At 36.6% G+C, this 25009-nt stretch overlaps 1 protein-coding gene across 5 annotated transcripts in view; it reads left to right on the top strand.

The window, feature by feature from the left end:
* Nucleotides 1–25009, top strand: part of ARHGEF28 (Rho guanine nucleotide exchange factor 28) — a 397204-nt gene that overhangs the window by 31758 nt on the left and 340437 nt on the right. The gene's annotated exons all lie outside the window — the stretch shown is intronic.

Here is a 25009-nt window from a genome sequence, read left to right as displayed (position 1 = left end):
ACTCATGTTATTTCCTAAGTTTGGCCTGCTCTCTGCACCTTCTGCATTTTAAAGCCCAGCTCAAATGCCATCTCCTCCTTGAAGCCTTTTCTGGTGAACCCAGGGAGTAATTTTATTTTATTTTATTTTTTGCTTTTTTCAGGGGAGGGAGGAAGGGCAATTAGGGTTAAGTGACTTGCCCAAGATCACACGGCTAGTAAGTGTTAAGTGTTTGAGCCAGAATTTGAACTCAGGTGCTCCTGACTCCCAGGGCTGGTGCTCTCCTCACTGTGTCACCTAGCTACCTCTAGGGAGTAATTTTAGAAACAGCATGAAGCCAGGGAGATCTTGGTTTTAATCCTGCTTCAAACACTTAGTAGCAGTGTGGATAAGGACAAGCCATCCAACCTCTCTGAGACTCATTTTCCTCCTCATAAAAAGGAGGTAATATACCTAGAGTACCTACATTATAGGGCTATGAGGATCCAGTGAACTAATACGTGTAAAATGCTTTAAAAACCTTAAAGTACTATATAAATTACTTACTATTATTAATGACTATTATTACTATTAATTAATCATCATTAATAAACTATGAAAACAAGAACTCCATCTTATCTCAATTTTTGTCTAGTATACCCATGGTGATGTGCACATAGTAGGTACATAATTAATGATGATGATGATGATGAAGACAACTAGAATTTGTATAACACTTAAAAGTTCACCAAACCCTTTACATATGTCATCACATTTAATCCTTGGAGGTAGATCCATTATTATCCCCATTTTATAGATAAGGAAACTGAGGCAAACAGAAGTCAAATGACTTGCCCAACATCACACAGCTAGTAAGTGTCTGAGGCAGCATTTGAACTCAGGTCTTCTTGTCTCCAAGACTAACACCCTATTCACTGCACCACCTACTTACCTATGTTTGGTGAATTATTGAATCAACAAGTTTCTAGGTACAGATGCATATCACTTGTCTGCAAGTATGTGATAGAGGTAGAGATCTTAACTCCCTTGGGTCCAGGCTGAGAGAGCTTTAGTTCCTTAGGATTTCAATGGGATTTATAAGTAGGTCTAAAAGGATGCAGGACAGAGTTGCATTGTGTTTTCACTTGACCTCACAGTGTTTTATGAGCATTAATTCATTAACACTCACAACAGGCTTGTGTGTAGGCAGTGGAAAATAGCCTTCCCCCCCACCCCGGTATTTACACACTGAAAAATTCAGGCACAGAAAAAAGAGATTAGTTTGTTGACAGTCCACCAGCAATCCAACTTGGGCTCCTTAACTCCAGTCTAGTCTTCTTCCTCCTCTGGGGTGTTATGTTTCTTCTTGACTTTCAAAAATCCCAAATTGTTTTCCTTTATAAAAAAAATCAGGATCCTCAGACAACAAAACAAGGCACCTCACACTCTTGGCCAAATTCTGCCTGGAGCCCTCAGGTTTAAAGGGGGAATCATTCTGGAGACCATTACCACAACAGGCACTTTCTTGCCAAACGGTTCATGTGGGTTTTTTTTTTTTTTTGGTGCTGTTGCCCTGTAGTTTTTCTGTTGTGGCCAGAGGGTGAGCATGGGGGCATGTATTTTTGTTTTTAAAAGTTAATTTTTTTGGATGTACCCATTTCTTCCAAGCTGTTAGGTATGGTTCCAAGTTCCAGTTCCAGAAGCAGGGCAGTACCTGGCATTTCAAGCATTTGCCAAGGAAGGGAGGGTGTGAAAAAAACGCTTCCTAGATTTCAGGACTTGGATATTGTGGCACTGCCTTTTAAGTCAGAGGATATGGATTGAAATCCAGCTGCTGCCACTTACTACCTGTGTGACCCTGCATTAGTCACACTGCCTTTCTGGACCTCAGTTTCCCAATCTGTAAAATGAGAGGGTTGGCCTACATGGTTTCTGAGGTTTCTATCAGCTCTAGACTTAATGCTGCCATGATCCTAAGGGCAATTTGTTCTATTTATCCCTTCCATATTGTAACTTTCCTCATCACGGTTTTGATATATCGCTGGTAGACAAAGGAAATTAAATAAGAATTTTGGGGTGTTTTATGGAAGCTGCAGGTGACACATGAAGATGAGCAGATGAGAAAAAAAGCTTAAAAACTCAGAAATACATAAAATATATGTATAGTATTATATAATATCAACCCAAATTTTATAATAAGGTACCATAAACACCCCATAATAGAAAAAGAAAAAATTAAGACTTCTATGTACAAAGGGAGGGTCAAAAAATTTTACATGGATTTTTCAGATCATGCGGGCACCTCTCCCCTAACCCTGGCAATGTGGAAAGAGATAACTGTATTTTCTTTGTTCTCCAACACCTTTCAAAAAGCAAGTGTAACTTTAAACAGAGTAGTTACTCAGGAAATACTGTTGACTGACTAACCAACTGCATGCAATGTGTTTACAATGTTCACCTCACACCCCCGCCCCTCCCCTTCCGGAAGAAGAAGGATTATGCCTAAACTTGCTCCTATAACTCAGTTCATGTATTGACTTCCTTGTTTAATGACTTTACCTATATTTGTATTTATTCACTTTGTGTTTGTACCATATAGATGTATACATATATGTACATGTATGTATGTGTAGATGTACACTTACAGATGTACTTGTCACCTCTCCAATTAGAATGTAAGCTCATTTGGAGAAGGCATTATTTCACTCTTTTTTCTTGGATCCCCTGGCCTATTCTAGTACCGGGTACCTAGTAAGCGCTTAATAAATATTTGTTGACTGATTGCTTATGGTCTTGGATGATACAAAAATAATATATGAAAAACCCCTGCCATAAAGGAGTTTATAGTCTACCTGGGGAGACAAGACAATGAAATGCAGAAAAACACAAAAGAACAGATGAAAAGTACTAGGTTATGAGGTCCGATCAGTGTTGAAGGAGCGCTTCAGCAGAGAAGAGACTGGTCAGTGTGAGCTGGAACACTCAGAGGAGATAGGACCTGATTGGGCAGGATCTGGAGTGGTAAAGACAGTAAGGAGAGCAGCCTCATGATCAAAGTTGTAGTAATAGGGGAAAAATTTATAATACACACATACATACATACAATACACACAGGAGCACATACACACATACATATATACACATACACACATGTATATATATATACACACAAACACACATATACATACAATACACACATATGATAGTAAAAACGCATCACATGGGGAGGAGAGGGTGTGGAGACCAGCCTCACTGGATTGAAGGGTTTGTGTCAGGTAACAGTAGGAGCTCGGTTAGGCTGGTTTGTGTACAGTATTGAATGCCCACAGGAGAAATTTGGCATTGGGGAACCAGTGAAGATTTTTGAGAAGGGTCACGGCACAAAGTAAAGAATGTTTTAGGAAGATTGGTCTGGCATCTCTCTGTGCAGTTTACCAAATGTGATCCAACTCGATCTCCTACTGCTAGTAGATTTAGGGTCTACTATAACTCTCTCTCTCTCTCTCTCTCTCTCTCTCTCTCTCTCTCTCTCTCTCTCTCTCTCTTTCTTTCTGTAATTGGTTTCCTTTATAATCTTTTGCATTTTATTTTATGCATTTAAAAGCATTATTCTGAAAAGGGGTTTGTAGGTTTCACCAGACAGAGGATTCCATGAGAAAAAAATGGCTCCAGATTTTGCAAGGAGTCAAAGCTGCACAAAGAACAAAATAGTCAGTTTGACATCCATCAAAAACTTTACTATGGAGGCTTGAGAAGTTCATAAATTAGAGAAGAGAGAAAACTCCTGAGGCAGATATGGAAAATAGCTGGTTTTCTGTATGGTTGCAAGAAGTCTAAATTAAAGAAAATGTAAGTTGGATCAAACAGAAAACCAATTATGTCCTTTTTTATTTTAAAAAATTTAATTTATGGAATAAAACAAACATTTCCATAACATAGTACAATAAAAAGATAATTATATATGAAACTGCAAATCTGCTATGCACAACTTGCTATTCCTTTCAAATATACAGCAAAATTATCATGTAAATTTCTTTCTCCTTTTTTCTTCCCCTTCTCCAGAGATGATTACCATTAAACACAAATAGATATAGATACACACAAACATATACATAAATATATGTGTAAAATTATTCTACATATACTTTTATTTACCATTTCTTTCTCTGGATGCAGAGAGCATCTTTCTTTGTATGTCCTTTCTAATTAAGTTGTATATTTATAATAGACAAAATAACTTAATCATTCAAAGTCATTCTTAAAATAATATTGCTGTCACCGTATACAGCATTCTCGATTCTGCTCATATTTCTTTTCATCTTTCATTCAAGTTTTCCCATGTTTTTCAAAAATCATCGATCTCTTCATTTCTTTAGTACAATAGTATTCCATCATAATCATATTACCACAACTTATTCAGACATTCTCCAATTGCTACATATCCCTCCAATTTCCAGTTCTTGGCCACCACAAAGAGGGCTCCTATAAACATTTTAGAACATATAGATTCTTTTTCTCTCTTCCTAATCATCTTTAGAAATAGACCAAGTAATGGTATTGCTAGATCAAAGGGTACATATAATGTCTAAATATAACACAACATAGTGGTTATGTCAAGGAAGGTAGTAAACTTTAGTTTCCTTATAGAAAGTAGTAAAACCAGAGAAAATCCATTGGTTCAAATGTTTAACATGAATGACTAATAATGTACCACACTAACTTCCTGGCAGATTCAAGCATGATCTCACCTTTCTTAAAAGAAGGCATCATGTATAAACTATCAAAAGATGGGAATACTGGTGATTCCACATATATAGGGCAATTATATGTTTATGTATCTTACACTCACATTTATGTACTTTGCTTTCACAACTTGTAACCTATGAACATATACGAGGAAGCAATAAATTGTCTGAAGAGCAGGAAAGATTTGCCAGAAAGTTCCAGGTATGTAAAGAACAATTTATTATTGCTTTGGTAATTAATGGACAACTTTCCTGAAGGTGTCATGACATTTAGACTACCACAAATCCTTTTATACAGTTTCATATTCATGTTTTATTCACATATTACAAATATATAAAATATTTCTAAGTAATAATAAGAATATTTGAGTATTTGATATTGTAGCAGCAAGCACCCCAAGTGTCCCCAGGGTGGCTGCCAACACAGGTTCTTAGATCTGCTTTGATAAAGGAAAGCAACTCAAAATGGGTTAACAAGCTTACTTTAATCAGTCAAACATATATCGTTTACCTAGTTCAGGGGAAAAAGGTCAGCACCCCGAACTTCAGAGTATACAGACAGAATTATCAAGACAGAGAAACAGATCAAGTAGACAGGTTTCCAAACTGTCCAACCATTACATCCGTACCAAATCAACATCTGGGTTTTTCAAAGCCGGGGGACTCTCAACAACGGCTTCCCAGGGTCTCATCTGATCAAATCACAGAACACTTCTTAAAGTGAGCCCCAAAGCAAAGCCTCACATTGGGGATTATATAGCCTTCTCCTGGGTCAGAGAATGTAGCCACCCTCTTGACCTGCTGCAATCACACAGCATCAAGGTGTGGGCATTCCTGAAAACCAAGCCTCCTGCCACAGGCTCCATGTGACCACATTCAGCCTATTAGGAGGCAGAGTATATTTTCAAATCAAGGAAGGTTCTCAGAGTCTCTTAAGCCTATCAAAGGGCCTAGGGGAAGGGAAGATCTTTAAATTTGCATTTCCATTACAGATATCCACATGGAAAGCCTTTTTTTGAAAAAAAGTTTCTGCTAACAGTAATGTCAAGAGTAATTCATATTGAATATAGCAACTTACAAGGAAGGTTTAAATTCCTTGTGGTTCTGCTTAGTTTTAAACCTATTACCATTTCTCCTAAATAAAACCAAATATGTCTTCCAAATTATTGGAGGTTTCATTTTTTGTGGGGGGCATTGGTGGGGACATGTCTCCTAAATTGCTGGGAGTTGTATTTTTAAACTTATATTTATTTTTTGTTATTCTGTACTTGATAAACTACAATATCACCTATTAAGTTAATAAATCTTCCCTTGTGCCAAATAAGGATATTCAAGCAAACAAATCCACACATTAATCATAACTTAAAATCTATATCTCATTCTACATTTTGAGTCCATTGTGCCTCTGACAGGAGGTAGGAAATTTGTTTCATTATTGGCTCTGATAACTTCATATGAATCTTCTCATGTTTCTCTGAATCTGTCCCTTCATAATTTCTTACAGCAATTTAATATTATATTGCAATATAGTATGCTATAATATTATAATATACTAGAATATATATATCATTACAGTTATATTATAATTTGTTCAGCCATTTCCAAATTGATGGGCACTACCTTATTTTTTAGTTCTTTGTTATTATGAAAGTGTTTGTACATATGGGTTCCTTCTCTTTCTCTTTGATCTCTTTGGGTTATATGCTAAGAAATGGAGTCAGTGTGTAAAAGGTTATGCATACATAGTTCAGTGACTTTTTTAGAATACTTCCAAATTGTTTTCCAGAGTGGCTAGACTAATTCAGAACGCTACCAATAGTGCTTTAGTGTTTCTGGCCTCCTAAAACCCTTCCAATAATTGTCATTCGCCATTTTTTTCATCTTTGCCAATCTCGTGGGAATGAGGTGGAATCTTTCATAATTGTACATTTTTATCTCTTGTAATTTCTATTTCTCTCTAGGTTATAAACTATTCTTTTCTCCATCGTTGTGAGAGTTGTCTTCTTTCCTGATCTTGTAATTTCTTTATGATGTGACCTTTTCTACCAGGTTATGTATCCATGTTTAGTTTATTGAGGTATATGGTGTAAGATGTTAGCCTAAACCTAATATTTGCCATATTGCTTTCCCAGCACTTTTTTTTTGAATAGTGAATACTTACCTCAGTAACTGGGGTCCTGGATATTACCAAGTGCTATTTTTCCTGACTTTGCCTTGTATACTTAATTTGTTCCAATGATCAACTTTTCTATTTTTTTTTAACCAGTAATAATTTTTGAAGTAATTTCTGCTTTGAAGCATAGTTTGAGACCTGGCATTAGTATTGTTCTTTTCTTGCCATTTTTTTCATTATTTCCCTTTAGATGAATTTTGTTATGACTTTTTCTAGCTCTATTAAGTGATTCATTTGTAGTTTGGTTAATGTATCACTAAATAAATGAATTATTTAAAATAATATTGTGTTTTTATTAATTTGTCATTTCCTGGTTATCAACAATTCATATTTCCCCAATTATTTAGGTCTGCCTTTATTTCTATGAAGAGTGGTTGTAATTGTATTCATATAGTTTCTCTGTGTGTTTTGGGAGATAAACTCATAGATATTTTATATATTCTTTGGTCATTTTGTCCTTTAAGTAGATTTTTATTAATATATTTTATTTTTACAGTACATACATTTCACCCTTTATCCTTTTCTTATCCCTTTTTCAGAGAGCCAGCCATAAGAATTTTTAGGATGAGGAAGAAAAGAATAAGAAATTTAGCAAAACCTATCATTGCATCAAAGAAATTTGTAGTTATTATGATATGTTCTATGCCCATCTACCCTCTGAGGCTACAAAGGAGTCATGGCAGGGATCTTTTCATAATTTTTCTTTGGGACCAAGTTATTTATGTAAATTTATATGAATCCCCTTTCTTGTATGTGAAATAGTAAGTCCCATCCACTTTCCACTTCCTTTCTTTGCATATTCCTTTTTTCCCTTTTATTTCTTCTCTGAAGATCATCAAAATATAACAAAGCTACCCCTAGTTCCTCTCACTATCTTATTTAATTCCTTCTATCACTTTTAAAGACATCAAAGATAGTTGTTTCTTTTCTCCCTTTTAGAATGCAAACTCTTCTTCATCTTAGAGTTGCTTCTTTAGTATTCTCTAAACTCCTGGGTTTGCCTTTGAAAGTCTCCCCTTCCCCTCAGGAATACTTAGAAATTTTCTATTTCACTAAAGGCTTAATATATTCAGTTTTTCCAGGCAAATTATTCTTGGTTAATAAGCTTTTATCTTTAGCCTTTAGGAATATTGTATTCCAAGCCCACCTTTCCTTCATGGAATTAGTTAGCAATTCTTATGGGATACTGGCTGTGATTACTTGGTATTTGAACTCTTTATTTCTGGCTATAAGTATATTTTATTTGATCTAGAAGGTCTTAATTTTGACTATAGCAGTCTTAGGAGTTTTTATTTTGTTACGTCTTTCAGGAGGTGTGCAATGGAAATGCAAATTTGAAGATCTTCCCTGCCCCTAGGCCCTTTAATTGACTTAAGAGACTCTGAGAACCTTCCTTGATTTGAAAATATACTCTGCCTCCTAATAGGCTGAATGTGGTCATATGGAGCCTGTGGCAGGAGGCTTGGTTTTCAGGAATGCCCACACCTTGATGCTGTGTGATTGGGCAGCGGGTCAAGAGGGTGGCTACATTCTCTAACCCAGGAGAAGGCTATATAATCCCTGATGTGAGGCTTTGCTTTGGGGCTCACTTTAAGAAGTGTTCTGTGATTTGATTAGATGAAACTCTGGGAAGCTGATGTTGAGAACCCCCCAGCTTTGAAAAACCCAGATGTTGATTTGGTATGGATGTAATGGTTGGACAGTTTGGAAACCTGTCTACTTGATCTGTTTCTCTGTCTTGATAATCCTGTCTGTATACTCTGAAGTTCGGGGTGCTGACTTTTTTCCCCTGAACTAGGTAAACGATATATGTTTGACTGATTAAAGTAAGCTTGTTAACCCATTTTGAGTTGCTTTCCTTTATCAAAGCAGATCCAAGAACCTGTGTTGGCAGCCACCATGGGGACACTGGGGTGCTTGCTGCTACAAGGTGATTGGTATAATTTGTCTATACTTTCCCTCCACTTTCTGTTTCTACTTTCCTTTTGATTCTAGTAGGTCTAGGCAATTTTCATTTATAATTTCTTTTTTAAAAATATTTTTATTTATTTCATTAAATATTTCTCAATTACACACATTTTAAAAAAAATTCATTAAAAAAATTTAAGTTCCAAATTATCTTCCTCTTTTCTGTTCGGAATTCCCCTTGTTTGAGAAAGCAAGCAATTTGATATTGATTATATGTATAAAGTCATGAAAAATGTATTTCCATGTTAGCCTTGTTGCAAAAGAAAACGTAGACACCAAAAAAAAGAAAAATTTTAAAAAGTAAGTTTCAATCTGCACTCTAAGTTCATCATTTCTCTCACTGAGGGTGGATGACATTTTTCATCATGGGTTCTTTGGAAGTATCTTGTATCATTGTATTGATCAGACTAAGTCTTTCACAGTTGATCTTCCTTACAATATTGTTGTTACTTTGTACAGTATTTTCTTGGTTCTAGTTACTTCACTTTACATCAGTTGCTATAAGTCTCCCCAGGTTTTTTTTTTCTGAAACCATCCCAATCATCGTCTTTTATTGTATAATAGTATTCCATTACAATCATTTACAACAACTTGTTCGGCCATTTCCCAAATGATGGGCATATTTTCCAATCCTTTGCTGCCACAAAAAGAGCTGCTATTTTAAACACGTAGGCACTTTTCCTTTTTCTTTGATCTCTTTGGGATACAGATCTAGGTGTGATATTTTTGGGTTAAAGAGTATGCATAGCATTATAGCCCTTTGGGCTTAGTTCCAGAGCATTCTGCAGAATGATTGAACTAGTTCACAACTCTACCAACAATGCATAAGTGTCCCATTTTTTCCACATCCCCTCTAGCATTTGTCATTTTCTTTTCTGTCATGTTAGCCAATCTGATAGATGTCAGGTGGTATCTGAGAATTGTTTCAATAAGCATTTCTCAATTGATAAATGGTCGAAGGATATGAACAGGCAGTTTTCAGATGAAGAAATTAAACTATCTATAGTCCACGAAAAAAATGCCCTAAATCAAGGCTTCTTAAACTTTTTCCACTTGTGACCCCGTTTTGAATTTTGGCAGTGTGTGACCTGAGGGCATGCACTATGCAAAGTGCTCATGCATTCTGTTCAGAACCAAGACTGCAGTGAAGATGTGCAATGTAACATGGGCAAGTGCTGCCAGAAACACTGTGAATTCTTCATTACTCATCTGATTTTTAATTAACTTTCTGGTCTTTGCTCATTCAGAACCTTTTACTGTTGCCAAATTTTTCACAACCCCATATGGGGTCATGACCCACAGTTTAAGAAGCACTTCTCTAAATCACTATTAATTAGAACAATACAAATTAAAACAACTCTGAGGTACTACATCACACCTATCAGACTGGCTAATATGAAAAAAAAAGAGAAATGATAAATGTTGGAGAAGATGTTGAAAAATTGGAATACTGATGCATTGTTGGTGGAGTTATGAACTGATCCAACCGTTCTGGAGAGCAATTTGAATTTTTTTTAGATTTTTCTATTTTTGCTTTTTGGAGGGGGGGGAAGGTAGGGCAATTGGGGTTAAGTGACTTACCCAAGGTCACATGGCTAGTTTTGTGTTAAGTGTCTGAGACCAGATTTGAATTCAGGTCCTCCTGACTCCAGGGCCAGTGCTCTATTCACTGAACCCCCTAGCCACCCCGCTGGAGGGCAATTTGGAACTATGCCCAAAAGGACTATAAAACTGTGCATTCCCTTTGATCCAGGAATACTACTACTAGGTCTGTATCTCAAAGAGATCATAAAAAGGGAAAGTGACTCACATGTACAAAAAATATTTATAGCAGCTCTTTTTGCAGTGGCCAAGAATTGGAAATTGAGGGGATGCCTATCAATTGGGGAATGGCTGAACAAGTTGTAGTATATGAATGTAATGAAATACTATTGTTCTATAAGAAATGATGAGCAGGAAGATTTCAGAAAAACTTGGAAAATCTTCTATGAACTGATGTTGAGTAAATTGAGCAGAACCAGGAAAATACTGTACACAGTAACAGCAACATTGTGTGATGATCAACTTTGATAGACTTAACTCTTCTTAGTAATGCAATGATCTAAGACAATTCCAAGGGACTCATGATGGAAAATGCCGTCCAAATTCAGAGAAAGAACTATGGAGGCATACTATTTTCTCTTTTATTTTTTTTCTCTTGGTTTTTCCCTTTTGTTCTGATTCTTCTTTCACAACATGACTAATGTGGAAATGTGTTTAATATGGTTGTACATGTATAACCTATATCAGATTGCTTGCTCCTTTGGGAAGGGAGGGTGGAAAAAAAATTGAAACTCATAAAAATGAATGTTGAAAACTATTTTGCATGTAATTGAAAAGAATAAAATACTGTTATATGGGGAAAATAACATGTATTTCTCTAGTGATTTAGAGTATTTTTTATGTGACTTTGATAGCTTTGATTTCTCCTTCTGAAAACTACCTGTTCATATCTTTTGACCATTTATCAGCTGGGGAATGGCTCTTATTTTTATAACTTTGGTCAGTTTCCTATGTATTTCGGAAAGGGGGCCTTTATTAGAGAAACCTACTGTAAAAATTTTCCCCCTGTATTCTGTTTTCCTTCTAATTTTGGCTGCATTAGTTTAGTTTGTGTAAAAACTCTTTAATTTCGTGTAATAAAAACCATCCATTTTACTTCTCATGATGTTCTCTATCTTTTGTTTGGTCATAAACTCTTCCCTTATCTATAATTCTGATGGGTACATTTTTCCATGCTTCCCTAATTTACTTATGATATCAGCATTTATGTTTAAGTCATTTATCTAGTTTGACCTTATCTTGGTATACAATATAAAGTCATTTGTGATTTTTTGAAACATGATATCTGGGATTTTTTTTTTTTTGGCTGTGGTTTTCAGGTTGTCTTATTCTTAGATCATCTCTCCTTGCTCTTTTTTTCTAAGTCAATAATTTTTGATGGAGGGGGCTTAATATTTTCTGATCTTTTTTTAGTCTTTCAATTTTAATATAGTATTTCTTATTGTCTCATGGACTCATTGATTTCTGGTTTGGGGAGAGTTTTTCCTTAGGTAAGGTTTTGTACCATCTATGCTAAACAATTTATTCTATGCAATGAAGCAGTTTAATGTGTTTTTGATAAAGTCATTTAACTTGATGTTATCATCAAGTGATAAATACATTAGTATTATTTTTGGTCAAGACAGCAGGGTGATGGAAACTGTTTTCTAGAATTCTCATTTCATTTACATTGTCTTTTTAAAAATCTCTTGCTTCATTTCTTCCCAAAATTCTAGTAGCCCATGTGACCAACTATACTTTTACCTCAGTGTATTTCAATAATCACAGTAGTTTCTCTTCCTCTAGGTTTGTATCCTAAATGTTCCTCAATTCACAAAGTTTTTATCTATTTATTCATATTTCTAGGCTTATTCTAGAATTGGGACTTTTTTGTTCCAAACACCTAATGGTTCACACTCCTGGTTTAGATATTAGGCCTCTATTTAATCTTGATCTTAATTATCTGGGACCCTGGCTCTAATTTCCACTGGTAACTGCACATGCTACTGGCAGGTCCAAGGCTCACATATAACCACAAAGTCCAAGAATGCTTAGATTTTCATGGTTGTCAGGGGAGGCTATACTTTCAACTTTCAGAATCTTTACAGCATGCTCTATAGATGTTTGACTGCCTTGGGTCTTCCTCACTGGAGTGTTCAGGTCTCTCCCCCCATCACTTTTTTTAAATTTTATGTTTATTTTTAGTTTACAATATTCATTTGCAGAAGATTTTGAGTTACAAATTTTCTCCCTGTCTTTTCCCTACCCACCACCCCAAAACAGTGATCCCACTGAATACCCCCTTCCCAATCTGCTTTCTCCTATATCCTCCCCCATATCCCCTCCAACTTTTTGGTAGGGCAAGATGCATCTCCATACCCCAATGCCTGTATATCTTACTTCCCAGTTGCATGTAAAAAATATTATAATAATTTTTTAAACATTTGATTTTAAAACTTTGAATTCCAGATTCTTTCCCTTCTTCCCTCATAACCCACCCTTACTGGTAAGAGAAGCAATTCAATATAGGTTGTACATGTGTAGTTACACAAAACATTTCCATAGTGGATATATTGTAAAAGACTGACTATATTTCCTTCCATCCTATCCTGCCCCCCACTTGTTCTATTTTCTACTTTGACCCTGTCCCTTTTCAAAAGTATGTGCTTCTAACTACCTCCCCCCCCAATCTACCCTCCCTTCTATCATCCCCCCTCTTAACCCCTTCTCCCCTACTTTCCTGTAGGGTAAGATACCCAATTTAGTGTGTATGTTATTCCCTCCTTAAACCAAATTCAATGAGAGTAAGGTTGACCCATTCCCTTTTGACTTCCTGTTCTTCTCCTCCATTGTAACAGTTTTGCCTTGCCTCTTTTATATGAGATAATTTACCCTATTTTTTCTCTCCCTATCTCCTCTCATTATATTTCTCTCTCACCTCTTAATTTTATTTCAAAAATATCATCCCTTCCTATTCAACTGATCCTGTGTCCTCTGTATATGTATACCTGTACATATATATACACACACTTATATATGTATTCATATGTACACATACCCTCTTATATAGACATATATACACACATTTATATTCCCTTCAACTATCCTCATATTGAGAAAAGTTTCATAAGTTACAATTGTTTTTCCATGTAGGAATGTAAATAGTTCAACTTTGATAAATTCCTTATGATTTCTTTTCCTTGTTTACATTCTCATACTTCTTGTATTTGAATGTCAAATTTTTCTATTCAACTCTGGTTCTTTCATCAAGAATGCTTGAAAGTCCTGTATTTCATTGAATGACCATATTTTCCTCTGAAACATGATACTCAGTTTTGCTGGGTAGGTGATTCTTGGTTTTAATCCTAGCTCCTTTGACCTCTGGAATATCATATTCTAAGCCCTTCGATCCCTCAGTATAGAAGCTGCCAGATCCTGTGTTATTCTTATTTTGTTTCTGCATTATTCAAATTGTTTCTTCCTGGTTGCTTGTAATATTTTCTCCTTGATCTGGGAATTCTGGAACCTGGTTATAATATTCCTAGGAGTTTTCTTTTTGGGATCTTTTCCAGGAGGTGATCTGTGGATTCTTTCAACCTCTATTTTGCCCTCTGGTTCTAAAACATCAGGACAATTTTCCTTGCAGATTTCTTGAAGGATGATTTCTAGGTTCTTTTTTTGATCATGGCTTTCAGGTAGTCCAATAATTCTTAAATTATCTCTCCTGGATCTATTTTCCAGGTCAGTGGTTTTCCCATGAGATATTTCACATTGCCTTCTATTTTTTTCATTTGTTTGGATCTGTTTAACAGCATCTTGATTTCTCATAAAGTCACTAGCTTCCATTTGCTCCAATCTAATTCTGAAGAAATGATTCTCTTCAGTGAGCTTTTGAGATTATTTTTCCATCTGACAAATTTGGCTTTTTAAGGCATTCTTCTCCTCATTGCCTTTTGGGCCTCTTTTGCCATTTGCATTAGTCCATTTTTTAAGATGTTATTTTCTTCAGTCAGGTTCTTGACTCTCTTTTCATGATTTTCTTGCATCATTCTCATTTCTCTTCCCAATTTTTCCTCCACTTCTCTTACTTGATTTTCAAAATCCTTCTTGAGTCCCTCCATGGCCTGTAACCAATTCTTATTTTTCTTGGAAGCTTTTGGTATAGGAGTTTCTCTCTGTGACTTTGTGGGTTCTGTAGCTCTAAAATTTGTTTAGTCATATTTTATAGGTATTTGAGGTGGTTATGGGGGGAGCTCACAGGGTTTTCCTGCTTCTACAAGGCCATCTCCCCCCCCCCCACTTCCACTGTGGATACCTGGATAACTAATACTCTTGTCCTTGTTAGGGTGAGAATAAGAGCACCCCAGGTGCCTAACCACCTTGGGAATTTCTTTGTTAGGGTTCTGTAGCAGAGCTCTGTTCCATAGTGCACATACTAGTACCCTTCAGGATAGAAAATCTCTGAGAATGTCCTCCACCTGGTGTCTTTCGCTAAACCCCTTCCTTAGTATTTGCAGGTTTCTTTGCATCTTCTTGTGTGGATCTGAGCTGGATGAAGTTACATAACTGTAGCTTCCTTTTGTATTTTTTAATATTTATTTGGTCTGAGGGGCGGCCAGGTAGCACAGCGAGTAAGAGCATCGGCTCCAGTGTCAGAACGACCTGGAGATCGAATCCCGGGCTCAGACACTTAGCACCCACCCAGAAACACCTGGCCGTGTAACCTTGAGCAAGTTACTTAACCCCAATTGCTTAGGGGTGGCCAGGTGGCTCAGCGAGTAAGAGTACCGGCTCCAATGTTGGGACGACCTGGAGATCGAATCCCGGGCTCAGACACTCAGCACTACACCCAGAAATAACTGGCCGTGTAACCTTGAGCAAGTTACTTAACCCTGATTGCTTAAAAAAAATATTTATTTGGTCTGGTACCTTTTTTTTTGTCTTTGCTGGTATAAATGTGGATTAGGCAATTCTGTTTCCATCACTTTGCTACCTTGACTAGGCTCAGTAAGTATAAAATTCTTAATTTACTTTTCATCTCTTCCTTTCATGCATTCTATTTTCTTTTTTTTAGTATCTGAGAAATTAATAGCAATATTTATTTATATTTTAGGCTAAAAATATTTTTTGGTTATGAATAAGCAGCTAAATTTAGAGAGAAGAGGTAGAAATACTGATAACAATGTGGCAGAATCTTTGCTGTCAGGTTGTAGTACACTTAAATTAGCAAGAAAAAGAAAATATGTCAAATAATTTTCTGCAGTATGGATTGCAATAATAATGATGATGGTGTGGAAAAACTTCTTTTTTTGTATCAATATTTTATTATTTAACCTAATGGCACATAGTAAATACTATTGTCATTGATACAAGATACTCCTGCTTTTAACATTCTACATCTAACTTGCTAACAAAATTTCTTTTTAAATTTTTATCAAATGCTTTAATAACTTCTAGTTTACATCATTCATTTGTGCAAGATTTTGAGTTACAAATTTTCTCCCAGTTTTTCCCCCTACCCACCACCCCAAAATAGCAATCCCACTGGATATCCCCTCCTCCAATCTGCTCTCTCCCATATTTTCTCCCATACCCCCTCCAACTTTTCAGTAGGGCATGGTGGATCTCTATGCCCCAGTGCCTGTATATATTATTTCCCATTTACATGTAAAATAATATTGATAATAGTATACATATATGTATATATATTTTAAACATTTGATTTTAAAACTTTGAATTCCAGATTCATTCCCTTCCTCCCTTGTCACCCACCCTTACTGGAAAGATAAGCAATTCAATATAGGTTGAACATGTGTAGCCATGCAAAATATTTCCATGATGAATATATTGTAAAAGACTGACTATATTTCCCTCCTTCTTATCCCACCTCCCACTTGTTCTATTCTCTACTTTGATCTTGTCCTTTTTCAAAAATAGGTGCTTCCAACTTCCTTTCCCCCAGCCTACCCTCCCTTTCATCATCTCCCCTCTCATCCCCTTCCCCCCTACTCTCTTATAGGGTGAAATACTGTATTTAGTGTGTATGTCATTCCCTCCCTAAGCCAAATTCAAGGAGAAGAAGGTTGACCCATTCCCTTTTGCCTCCCTGTTCTTCCCCTCCTTTGTAACCATTTCCCCTTACCTCTTCTATATGAGATAGTTTACCCCAATCTGTCTCTCCCTATCTCCTCTCATTATATTCCTCTCTTAAGTCTTAATTTCACCTTTTAAGTATCATCCCTTCCCATTAAACTGGTCCTGTGCGCTCTATCTATGTATACCTGTACACATATATGCCCACATTCACATATGCATTCATATGCCCATATGTGCTCCTATATATATATATATATATATATATATATTTCTATTCCCTTCAATTATTCTCATACTGAGAAAAGTTTCATAAATAACAATTATTGTTTTTTCCATGTAGGAATGTAAATAGTTCAATTCTGATGAGTTCCTTATGATTTCTTTCCCCTGTTTACCTTCTCATGCTTCTCTTGCTTCTTATATCTGAATGTCAAATTTTCAATTCAATTCTGGTTTTTTCATCAAGAATGCTTGAAAGTCCTCTATTCCACTGAATGACCATATTTTCCACTGAAACATGATACTCAATTTTGCTGGGTAGGTGATTCTTTGTTTCAGTTCCAGCTCCTTTGCCCTCTGGAATATCATATTCCAAGCCCTTCTATTCCTCAGTGTAGAAGCTGCCAGATCCTGTGTTATCCTGATTGTGTTTTCACAGTATTCAAATTGTTTCTTATTGGCTGCTTGTAATTTTTCTCCTTGATCTGGGCATTATGGAACCTAGCTATAATATTCCTAGGAATTTTCTTTTGGGGATCTTTTTCAGGAGTTGATCTGTGGATTCTTTCAACCTCTATTTTGCCTTCTGGTTCTAAAACATCAGGGCAATTTTCCATGAGAATTTCTTGAAGGATGATTTCTAGGTTCTTTTGGTAGTCCAATAATTTTTAAATTATCACTCCTGGATCTATTTTCCAGGTCAGTGTTTTCCTCAGTGAGATATTTCACATTGCCTTCTATTTTTTCATTTGTTTGGATCTGTTTAATAGTATCTTGATTTCTCATAAATTCACTAGCTTCCATTTGCTCCAATCTAATTCTGAAGGAATGATTGTCTTCAGTGAGCTTTTGCGATTCTTTTTCCATCTGACAAATTTGGCTTTTTAAGGCATTCTTCTCCTCATTGTTTTTTTGAGCCTCTTTTGCCATTTGTATTAGTTTATTTTTTAAGGTGTTATTGTCTTCAGTCAGGTTTTTGACTCTCATTTCATAATTTTCTTGCATCATTCTCATTTCTCTTCCCATTTTTTCCTCCACTTCTCTTATCTGCTTGTTAAGGTCCTCTATGGCCTGTAACCAGCTTGTATTTTCCTTTGAAGCTTTTGGTACAGTAGTTCTGACTTCACTGTCTTCCTTCTGTTCCATGCTTTGATCCTTTTTATCCCTAAAATAGGAGTCTAATGTTGGGTTCCTCTGTTTGCTTTGTTTCCTTTGTCTGGTCATGTTGCCACTCAGTCACTTGACCCCTGGGCTTTTTGCCACAGTAGGACTCTGCTACCAGACAGGGGAGCTTCGTACCAAATGCTGGGGTTTTCTCCCTGCTGAAGGTATTAGTTGGGTACCCTCTCTGAAGCCTTCACTTACTCTGGCAAGCTAGTCATACACCCTAGGACCTCCACCCTAGACCACAATCCAGATCCAAGCAGGTTAAAGCAAGAGCGATTACCCTTCAGACTGGTCTCTTGGTCCCCCTACACTCTGCAGGCCAGGAGCTGAAGCTGCCATCTGGCAGCAGTTGCACTGCTGCAGTGCCTCAGCAGCTTCTCCCTCCAGGAGATAAGGGCTGACCGCACTCCCAAATTACTGGATCCCAAAGTCCACACTGCATTGACCTCTCACTTTGTCCTTAGCATCTATGGGCTGATAATTCTGGGAACTGCCATAGCTGCTGGTGATCTGAACTCCCTCCAGCCAGCTGGTCAGGCCACCCTGGGGCTAAGACTTACAGCTCTCTGGGGGTGGGGTGTGCTCCCAGAGAGCTGCGCTGACTGCTCCCTGATGACCTGCCGGGCTGTCCTCAGTGGGAGGTTAGCTTCTCTGTGTCATTTTGTGGGTTCTGTAGCTCCAAAGTTTTTTCAGAGTCCCCTTTTACATGAATTGGAGGTGGTGGGAGCTGGAGCCGCACAGAGGTCCTGTTTCTACCCCGCCATCTTGATTCCTCCCCCCCCCGCCCCATGCATTCTATTTTCAGTCAAAATGCATGAATCCATTCTCACATTCCCCATCTTTGTATGTTTGTGTAGGCTGTACCCTTTGCATTGAATGAACTTTCTCCACATCTTGAACTCTTGAAATTCTTTTCATCCTACTAGACCCAGCTCATATGTCCCTATCTTCATAGAATTTTCCCTAATTTCCCAACTGGAAGCTGTCTCCCTGCCTGAATCTCTCATCTGAATCTTTCTTGTAAACTTATATGCTTATCATGTGCTAATTTGTAGTTCATTATAAACCTCCTATGGTAATAACTCCACCATTCATATAGAGTTACCAAGTGCTTTCCTTAAAACAGGGATTCTTAGTCTTTCTTTGTAACATGGAACCTTTTGACAATCTGGGGAAGCCTATAGGCCTCAACTCAGAGTAATGTTTTTAATTGTGTAAAATAAAATCATGGGATTATGAAAGAAGCTAATTCTATTGAAATATAGCTATCAAAATTATATTTCAAAATTATACAGACCCAGTTGAGAACACCTGCCTTAAAACAACCGAGACAGGTAAGTAGTGAAGGTGTGATTCTTGTTTTAGAGATGAAGTAATTGGGAATAAGGGGTGAAAGGACTTTCCCACTATCATTCAGATAGAAAGTGCTAAAGCTGGGATTCCAGGTCTCTTGACTCTCTCTGTAACACCGTTGTTGTTGAATTGCAAACTCTTGGATGGCAGATCTTGTTTCATTTTTTTCTACTTAGCTTATCTCAAGAAGAGCACCTTTTTTTTGGAGGGGTGAAGGCAAGGCAATTGGGGTTGAGTTACTTTCCCAAGGTCACACAACTAGTAAGTATGTCAAGTGTCTGAGGTCGAATTTGAACTCAGGTCCTCCTGACTCCAGGGCTGGTGCTCTATTCACTGCGCCACCTACCTGTTCCCTGACACAAAAGTCAAATACAAAGAAAAGCAAAAACACAAAAACTCTCCCTACCTTCAAGGAGGTTATATACTCATGACAGGAGATAACATATTAATAAAATGGAGCATGCAAGATTCACAGAGGGTATATCCTGTATGTGGTAGGAGCTTCATAAATATTTGTAGATTTGACTATCTTAAAAACAAATGGTAGGAATTAGAATTTTTAAAATAATGAATGTAACTATCCAAAGTCTTCCAGAGAACATTACTATTGTGCTTAGCATTCTCATGAAGTGGGGTTAAAAATCATAGAATCATACACCTGGAAGATAGGTTTCAAGACCCATTGACCTTATTTCTCTCTCCAGGCTGAAATACATCTATCCCATTATATGTATATTTTTAAAATTTTTTTTTGTTTTTTTTTTTGAAGTGCAATTGGGGTTAAGTGACTTGCCCAAGGTCCCATGGCTAGTAAGTGTTAAGTGTCTGAGACTGGATTTGAACTCAGGTCCTCCTGACTCCAGGGCTGGTGCTCTATTCATTGTACCACCAAGCTGCCCTTTTCTACCTTATTATAAGCATCAACAAAATGGTCTTACCTGTATTTTTAAAGGCCTCTCTGAAACAAAATTATGTTCTCTTTGACTTATTTAACTTGTCTTTTTCCTCCAAATGTACACACAGGGCTCTTTTAACGTTAGGGGAAAAAATGACAATGCTCTTTGACTCTACTGTCCTGTCTAACTTCCCCCCTTCAGCTACAGTCTTATATATCTCCTTCATTGCCAAATTTCTTGAAGGTGTGGCCTATACTAATGGCCTCTAGTCCTTTATGACCAATTCTTTCCTTCCTTGAATCTGGCTTTTATCCTCTCAGTTGTATTGAAAGTACTTTCTGGAAAATTACCAATGACCCTTCCCTCTAATGTCCATTTCTTAGAAGTAATCCTTTATTATTTCTTTCCACATTTAATCATGTTGATGACCTCCTCTATCTTGGGGTTGTTCTTCTTCCCTTGCCTTTTGGGAAGCCACACAGTATTGGTTCCCCTTTGTTTATTACAGAATAATAAACTCTTTGGACCAGCATTCAAGGCCTTCTCTTATCTGGTCACAACCTTATTTTACCCTACTTCTCTCTATATAACTCCCACCTTTCTTTCCAAATTCATTGACACATTGAATTCTGAATTTACCATGCTAATTCTCAAATGTCAGACTTTTGTTTGTCCTTGTTCAAACTATTCCCAGGCTCTTTGAGTGTCCTTCCTCTTTTATACCACTTGTTAATTAATCATAATAAAATGAGATAAAGGTTGGCCCAGCACTTTGTAAACTCTAAAGCACTATGTAAATGTCAACTATTATTGGTAGAGGAAGTTTTCTTATCCAGGAGTTCCCTATAGGAATGAAATCATATATTTAGTCTCTGTCCTATAACCTTGTGAGTTTCTCTTACATTGATGTTGAATTTTTTATATATGTGTGTACACAGTATTAGCTCAGAAACTGTTGATTGATTTTCATACCAACTATAATGAAGAATTGACAATAGTGTACCATATTGCAGTGGGGGGTACATTTAACCTACTTTAAGACCTTAATTTTCTGACACAACATTCCTGTATAAATAGTGCTTATAATTACATATGACTTATTTATTTGTTGGGTTTGATAGAACCCAACTAAAGCATGGAGTTTCTGTTAAAATCATGACCTCTAGTTTAGACCTTGCATTGATTCTTCATGCCCAATTTAAATTAATGAAGTTTTATTGTATACTTGATTTTACTGGGTTTTTTCTAATCTTGAAGCATCTCCTCATAGTCTGTGTTCATTAGATAGTTCTTTTCTTCATTTTATTTTAAGCTGTGTACTCCTGAATAATTTGATAGCTCTAGGTAGAAGGATATTTCTGCAGACTGTTGGTTTTTCCAACAACTTGTTAATTTACAAAAACCTTTTGTCTTTTTTCATTCAACTTTGTTTAGGAAAGCCTCATTTTCATTAAAAAAACATTTGACCATTCTACCTACATTTTTTTTTTTGTTGGGGCTACTCTTTCTCCTTAGTATAAATGAAAGAAATCTAAAGTCTGTATCATTATGCTTGTCCTAGATAGTTATTGAACCTTGGCAAGAGAGTATCTTACAGAGTGTGTGAAATTTGACTTGATCAGGATAACACTATTTCCTAGATTAGCGGGAAGAAACCTCAGGGATCTTCTAGTGTAACCTTCTCATTGTATGAGAAACCTGAGATGGTGAAAGGGGTGAACTTACTTGTTCAGGGTCAAAGAGTCAGTAAGCAGCTGCATTGGCATGTGAATCCAGGGTTTGTTTTGTTTTTTAACTTCAGTTTTGCTGCTTTCCATAGGACCATGTTGTTAAGCATAAAAAATGATTCATACACACCAGGATCCACAAACTTGATGGCATGTATTTTTTCTTTCTTAAGCATCAACTGTTGCATTTTATTTGGATGTTGTAATGTGAGAAACCTTGCATTCGAAAAACAAAGAAATGGTTTGTTCTGGACTGTGTATGTCAGATTGAGTTGAAGATAGCTAGGTGGTGCAGTGGATAGAGCCCTGGGCCTGAAATCAGAAGACCTAAGTTAAAGTGACTTAAGAAACTTACTAGTGGTATGACCCTGGTCAAGTCACTTCAGCTATGACTGCCTTAATTTCCTCAACTGTAAAATGGGGATAAAAATAGCACCCATCTCTCAGAGGTGTCAGGACCAAATGAGGAAATATTTGTTAAAGTACTTAGCACAGTGCCTAGACATAGAAGTCACACAATAAATGCTTATTTCCTTCTTACTTTCTAGGGGTTATTTTGCCTCCCTACTTTTTGTTCTTACTGTCAAGCATGTTCTAATATTTCATTTTACACATTGTGACAACCAAAGAAATGAATGTTCACTATGACTGGTACTATAAACCAGCAACATTGTATACCATTGTACATTGTACTCTGGTATTCCTTTTGAAAGAATTTGGTTGTGAGAACCAAATTAAAAAAGCAAAAACACAAAATCAAAAATATGACTATACCCAAAGTTTTGTAGCAAAAACTTTTCCCTAGGACTAGCCAACCAACCTTTGGAAATACATTAACTCTTGTTTTCTCTTGAAACTGTTTAGGAAGATCTAAGTTAAACTATAGTGCTATTTAAAAAAATGATACATCAGCATGAAGCCTTTCATCATTATCCTGTGTTGCCTGCTACATTAAAATATATATGTTTCATAGTATCTCAGTGGAAAATTTATCATCAGAAAATAAAGTGAGGTGCAATGGGGCCTCTCTGCCTGGTATTTAGGGCAGAGAGATAATGTAGAAGTACAGCCAGTTGTAACTTGTCTAGCAAATAAAAAATTCTCTTTTATTCTTAAGCTTAAAGTAAAAGTTATGTGGATTAGTCATTAAGTTCTACAAGTGAATACAGAACTTGTTGCCCTTTGCTGAGAAAGGGGGATTCATTTGGAAAAAAATAAAGGAAAAAAATACAATTAGAGAAGCCAGGTGGGTTTAGGGTATCTATCGTATTTTTTTTCTTTTTGAATTTTCTCCACAACTCTTCTAGGGACAAGAAACTTTTACATGGGTATATGTAAATTAGGGTTTATTCAGTTTGAAAAAAAGAAAGTCATTATTGTTTTGAAATGAGAAAAAGGAGTTTGGTATAGTGCAGAAGGCCCTGAATTTGGAGACAGAAAAAATGAGTTATGAAACCATTTCACACATTTAATAGCTGTGTGACCCTGGGCAAATCACTTACTTTATTTTTTTGTGCCTCAGCTTCCCCTCTTCAGAGAAGTAATTCTTTTCAGGAAATAATGAATAAAGAATAGTCTCCTCATATTAGAAATAATATTAGAAATAGCCTTGGTGTGTCTTTTTCATTTACTGAAGAAGGAAATGCAAACTACTCCAGTATCTTTGCTAAGAGAAAGCCAGTAAACAGTACTGGCATGCTATGGTCCTTGGGATCATTAAGAGTCAGACATAACTGAATGACTGAACAATGGTCTTTTTCCTTAGCGATGGACACAATTACTTGGAGTCCTTAAGGAAAGCTAAAGTAATATAGTTAGGGAGCAGAAATCTTCCTGCAAGGTAGAGATGTAAGTCATTTTCTCACACACTGGTCATATTCCTATATTCATCCCTCTTCAATGAGAGCTTTGGGGGCCCTACATTAGGATCTGTGCTAAAGGTGGTCCTTGTTTCTGTGTGAAGGGAGTAAGAGCCCTCAGACGCTGCACTGTCTTTGAGGTCTCCTTAGCCACCATCAAACCTCATGCTTCTTCTTCAGGCTGAAGCCATGGCCAAACCCAACACTGGTACCTGCTGGACTCTCCTTTTCTTTCTGTCAAGCTTCTGCAAATTGTAACCTCCTGAAGGGGCACCAGTGTGTTGATATAATTGACAACCAACGTCAGGCAGTGGGCATACAAAGACAAAAATGAAAAAAGTCCCTGCCCTCAAGTAGCTTAGGACCCATTTGGGGGGTTTGTGTTGATGAATTGAAATACCATGTCATTTATGTCAAGATTTAAAAATTTCATTGGATGATTATCAACTTTCCTTAAATGTTTTCTCTCTTTTATGTTTGTTATAGGAGGATTCACTTACAGTTGACATAATTTTTATGTTTTTTGAATGTAGTTTTTCTTTTACAACTTATGATAGAAAAATAAAGTAAAATAGTATTGATGTTCACTTTTAGATTATGATCTTAATAATAGAAATTGAAATACTAAACACAAATAATAGAAATAGTCATACTGCTTTTCACTTTCTCCAAAATGTGGCGGAGGCATTTTAGTAGAAAATTTCCAGCATATTATGGTGGTTTAAAAAACAAACAATAACTTTTGGGGCCAGATAGTCTTATTTACTTTTCCTAGGAAGATACTTTGGTGATGCTGAACAGCGTGTCATTCGTTAAAGTGACATCCTTATAGGGTTAGGCAGAAGGGTAGATCAAGGCAGTGACTCCATATAGCAGAGAGGTTTTTTACTTAAAGAAGCAGCAAGGTCTATCTACCTAGCAACATCAGTCAACCAGTAAACTTTTATTAAGTACCTACTGTATGCCAGACATTGTGTTTGACTGACTGAACTGTCATAGTGTTGGCCTTTGTAGAAAAGTAAAGCCTATGTTTTTGTTGTTATGATTATGGAATAATTTTTATAGAGAAGCAGTGTGGTATAGTGGATACGGATTTGCCTTCTCTGTCAGGAAGACTGGGTTCAAGTCCTACCTTTGACACATAATAGCTGTGTTACTGTGAGTTAGTCACTTAATTTTTCAGCACTACAGTCAACTGTCTAAGATTATAAATTTTAGAGAAGGTACGAATCTACATTTATCAAAGAAGTTCCTTCCTAGGAGTCTC

The sequence above is a fragment of the Petaurus breviceps genome, unplaced genomic scaffold (genome assembly GCF_028583685.1).
Source record: "Petaurus breviceps papuanus isolate PSGF00001 unplaced genomic scaffold, PetGlider_PUasm1.0 175, whole genome shotgun sequence".
In the NCBI taxonomy this organism is placed as follows: Eukaryota; Metazoa; Chordata; class Mammalia; order Diprotodontia; family Petauridae; genus Petaurus; species Petaurus breviceps.
This window is presented reverse-complemented; position numbering and strand designations above follow the sequence as displayed.